Genomic DNA, 5630 nt, shown 5'->3' with positions numbered 1-5630 from the left:
TTGATTCATTTGGAGGTAATCCGCCAAAAACACTCGTACAATATCTTTGTCATAATATAGAGTACAATAGCAGCCGTATACAACATTTTAACGAGGTAATTTGTGGACATTTATGGATTACAGTGTTAAAAATGGGTATAGTGTTTCAGAAATTATTAGTCAGGTGAATGGGAATAAGGATATTTGGAGAAGTTATATTTAAGTTTTATGGGTTTATTTTATGGGCTTAATTCATAAAACGATTACAAATATTTTTATAACAAATATGGATAAGATAGAATCATATGAATTACAATCCTTTAAACCTAATCAAAAAACAATCGAGAATTTAAATAAGCCAAACAGGTCTATTGAATTTGATATTGACGTGGGTGATGGTTTCATACATCCATATTATGCTGATATTTATGTAACTTTTGAAATTAGAGGTAGTGACGTTGATGGAGAATATACTGCTGGTCAAAATATTAGACTTATTAATAATGTCTTGCCCCATTTGTTTTCTCAAATTCAAGTTAGTAAGCATGGACAGATATTAGATGTTATAGATTATCCTGGTTTAACTTCAACAGCTGTAAACACATGTATGATTTCAAAACCAGAGGCAAATCACTATGATGAATGTAGATGGGAAAGAATTATGTGGGCAAGAACAGATGAAGAAATGGTGTTTTTGCTAAGACTTTTGCCAGGATTTTGTTCAGATTTTAAAGATATTATGTGGAAAGGAGGTTTGAAATATACATTTAAAAGAAGTGGTTCTGATGATAATGCATTTGCTATTTGGAAAACAAAAAAGCAGGATGGAGCATATGAAGACAATCAGCCGCATCCAGGTAAAGCTAAGATTACAAATATGGTGTTAAGAATGCCTATTGTTAATTATGAACCTATCTATGCCACCTTGTGAAGATCTAATATGTTAAAAGAAGGTAAGATTCCTATTTCATTCAACACATATCAATGTTTACAGAAGACTGTTAGTGGGAAGTATTTAGAATTCGATTTAACCACACAATTTAACTCATGCGAATTTGATATGCCTAATATTGTGATTGCCTCTTTTCAAACTGATAGAAATGATAATCAAGAAAGAGATAAAAGCTATTTTGATCATTGTAAAGTTCAGAATATCCATTTTCGTAATTCTAGAAATGAATCTTTTCCATTAGAGTCTTTAAACTTAGATTTTGCAAAACATAAGTATTTGAAAGTTTATGAAATGTATGTGGTATATAAGCGAGCTACAATTGGAAACACTGAGATGTCTTATTACTCGAAAGAGTTTTTAAAAAATAGACCGATGTTTGTAATTAATACAAGCAAACATAAATCAGTAACTGTAAGTGATAAAACTAATTTGAAACTCACTGTTAATTTTGAAAGCGATGTACCAGATAAAACAATTTTCTATGTTGTTATGACTGGTAAGAAAAATTTAGAGTATGATTTTGAGAAAGAAAAAATAATTGAGAAGATATAAATCAATTATATGTTTATTAGATTTGTTTAGTTTGTAAGTGTTTTTATGACAATATCATAAAAACTTATTTAATAAAATGACTATTCCAGATAACATTCCACGTGAGAATTTAATTGCGTTAATTGAAGATACCATATTAAATCTTGAGAACTTATTAATGAAAAACAAAAGGAAGTTCAAGAAAATAAAATGATTTTATACTACTCTTATTACGTTATCAATTATATTATCAGCTTCTACAGGGTTCATCAATGTATTTATTCCTGTTACAGTGTATTCAATTATTACAACTGCATTTGCTTCGGCTTCTGCTGTTATCACTGGTCTATCAACACGGTTTAATATAGCTTCCAAGAAAGAATATTATAAAAATATGGTGAATCGAATTGGGCTGTTTAAAGATGAGTTTAATGTAATTAAGCTCATGAATGGTGAATTAACAGATGAAAATGTAAGAGATATTGTTAACAGAATCAATGACATACTTAACGAAATTCGAGACTGTTAGAAAAAATTCTATTTAATAAATATGGCAAAACACGTTGATTTTTTAAACAAGCTTGGAAGTCTTGAAAAAAAAACAAGTTATTGGATTAAGAGAATTAGAATTAGATACAGAATATAAGATTGAGAAAATGGAAAAGTTTTAAACTAAGTTTGGATAAAGCATTTTAGTTGAATGTGAAGAGTTTAAGTTATTTCTTCCACCTAGATTTATAAACAAACTTAACAGATGAGATGATTGATGGAATTGTTAAAGATGGATTACAAATCAAATATACTGGTTTAAAAGATAATTATCCAACTGTTGAGTTCTGTATGTAACAAAATTGATGCAAATAAAACAATCTTATAAAAAAGTGAGCTGTTAGTATTGATCCTCAGAATAAATTTATTCTTACTAATTCATTCAATGTGATTGTGAAACATGTACAAGATCAAACGCAAATAGTATTTGAAATCAATGAATGTTTATTCAGTTTGAACTATGATCAATGGACTGAGCTTAAGAAATCATTATTTTCAATAGAGAATGAAGTTAGCAGAAGATTTCACTATCAATATCCTAATTTGTAACTATCCAGATACTAATTTGTAACTATTATGTAATTATGTAGAATTTAGTTAACTTTTATGGTAATATCATAAAAGTATTTTTTTATTTTATTTTACTAGATTTAGTGATTTTTTATAATTAGATTTAGTGATTTTTTATTTTTAACTAGATTTAGTGATTTTTGAAGTCAAAACCGGTTATAACCACATTTTTATGATTTTTGAAGTCAAAACCGGTTATAACCAGATTTAATGATTTTTGAAGTCAAAACCGGTTATAACCAGATTTAATGATTTTTGAAGTCAAAACCGGTTATAACCAGATTTAATGATTTTTGAAGTCAAAACCAGTTCTAGCCAGATTTAATGATTTTTTGTAACAGATTTAGTGATAGAATGCATTAGAAGTTATTATGAGTAAGATAAAAAGTTATTTGAGATGTAATAGAAGCTATTTGGGATAGAGAGTGCGCTAGAAATTATTAGGGGTAGATTAGAAGTTATTAGAGATGATAGTGTGACATATAGTTATAATCGGCTAATAATAAATTTGTCTGCAGAATCCCCATTCCCTATCATCTTTTAGGCATGTAGGTTCACTGGTTGTTTTGTGTTGTGCAGACATTTACCAATGACAAGGGAATGGTAGCGAATTACTAACGAATTACGTACACATCCTTTTATAAACTATTTATTATGATTTTTAAAAAAATACTGGTCTCACATAATCATAAAAAACGGAATGCTTTCTTCACACCGAGCACTGTATTTTTTTTTTCAGAGCTGTCCACTGTAATTAACACATTTTATCTCACAAGTAAAGAGTCCAAATGAATGAATCGTGTTCCGGGATGAGATATAGTGCGCCTGATGGAGAATGTGAAAATATCTGTATGTTCGAAGTTAAAGCAGCTGAGCAACATAAAAGAATAGAGAGGGTCAAATGTTGTGGGAGACGGGCTGTGGAAGTACTTCAAATAAACTGTTGAGTGCAAAAAAATGTGAAAGATAGACAATGTAGTCGGTGGTAGTTTCAAATATTTTGAAAGAAGAATGGTCAAAATAGATCGCGAACCAATGCCGCGATCTTGAAATCCGCCAGTTTCAAATCTGATGTTTTTTTTTTTAAATGGAAAGGTAGTCATGTGTGGAAAAATTGATGTGTTCAAAATTGATGTGTTAGGCCTGGCCTGGGAAAGGACAAATAGCACTGGGTGTGAGTTACTAGGTGGGAATAAGCCTTTATGGCTATGTCCATGTTCTTAGAGAGCTGTCTGGATATAAGGAACAAAATAAAGCATGTTTTTGCCTCATCTTTTCGTGCATTTTGCTTTGTTGGGTAGTATTTTAGACCCCGCTTCCCATTGAAGAGCATAAGTGTCCACGGAAACAGGATTTGTTAGCAGACTGTATGAAATTTGATTTTGTTCGAAATTGTCCTAGTTCCTAAAGTGAATATCGCATTTCATGATTTTTCGAAAAAAAACATAAGTTGAGAATACGTATATTCTAGCACCCCGAGAGGTATTAAAGGGGGCTTGGGTCCCACGCAGAAGTTGTTATTTGAAGAACTGCAGCAGCAGAAGAACAGAAATTTAGCGGTGGATCTACCTCCTTTAGACGCATGTATAAACAAGATGAAACAATACTTATTGGTCGTTGCTAATTGCAATGGTAATTTTCCAGGTCTTGAGTGAATAGCTTAAGATCACGTGATGAAAAGTAGCGAATGAAAGGATTATGACGACGAAAACGGAATATAGTACACAAACGTATGTGTTTGTGTAGATCATTCCGTTACTAGCTGTTGGAAGCGAAGAAACGTCAAATTTAAGATGGGAACGTCAATGAATCTGTTGGATAAGCTTATTATGCAATCATAGGTATCTTTTACAAATATGCGAGACTTAGAGATTGGCGTGCCTTTTCGTATTGCAAACTATGACAAAATTACAATGATATATGGATGAAAAGCATGTATAACCTTTGGAGGTGAAAACATATTTCCAAAAGGACGTTCTACTGCAAAATTAGATAATGGTGCATTTTTATATTAATTGCAATATAGAAATGTTTGTTTAACATATAAAAGAATGAAGATTAATTTATCTGGACGTAAATGTACAATCTTGAATTTACAGAATTGGTATATACTTCGTAAATGTATGGGACATGTATAAACAGGATCAAACCATATTGCGTTCTTCTTCTTCTTTATCCCCATTCAAGCGTGCACTGATATCAGTACGCATAGTTACATTTGTATCTGTTAATCAGCTACTGGAATAACATGTCATTGAGTGATTATACAACAACCATTGATACTGAGAAAGAGTATTTGTTAAATGTTGAATATGGCCTTAATTAAAGGAAAAGTAAATTAATTTGTATTGGACTGGATAGAGATACATTTGAACCAGTGATTCGTGTTGGTAGAGGACTTGTGTTTGGAGTGTAGTAAAATTTAGCAGAGTCGGAGATATTTGTATATTTGACCAAGTGTTATCAGAATATTTAAATTCTCAAGTGGTAATTAAAATTATAATATCTCTTGGGCGGAATAACGAACTGCAGGTGCAAAAACTAATGGGTGAAAAATTATTGATGTCAGTGAAGAAAGGAACACTTTATACTCCCCGAAACACTCTGTACTTAAATTCAAGTGATTGGCTTCATTTCTTTAAAAGATTGCCGAGTATTGAACATGCTGTGAAAAACAGTAAAGTTTGTAGTGGTGTGCTACGTGAATATTTTGACTTGTGTAGAGATACTATTCGTAATCATTTACAATTGCAGTGTCTTACATGCAGAGGACTTGCCGGAATACATACTTGTGTAGATGAACAGAGTATTATTAATGAGATGAACATCAGTTTTCCAATGTATCTCTTGATAATAATAAGAATGCCGATATGCACATTGATGATGAAACACTAGATTGGAAACGAAAGTAGTTTGCAAGCAAAAAATTAGATTCAATTACGGCTCATGCACAGCCATTATGGAGGAAAACTGATATTCAACCTTTGGAGGCTATCGATGATGTAGACTTCGGTTCATAAAGAAGAATAATGATTTGTTTTTTTAATTT

This window comes from Thermobia domestica, chromosome 3 (assembly GCF_964235325.1).
Source record: "Thermobia domestica chromosome 3, izTheDome1.hap1.1, whole genome shotgun sequence".
Lineage (NCBI taxonomy): Eukaryota > Metazoa > Arthropoda > Insecta > Zygentoma > Lepismatidae > Thermobia > Thermobia domestica.
This window is presented reverse-complemented; position numbering follows the sequence as displayed.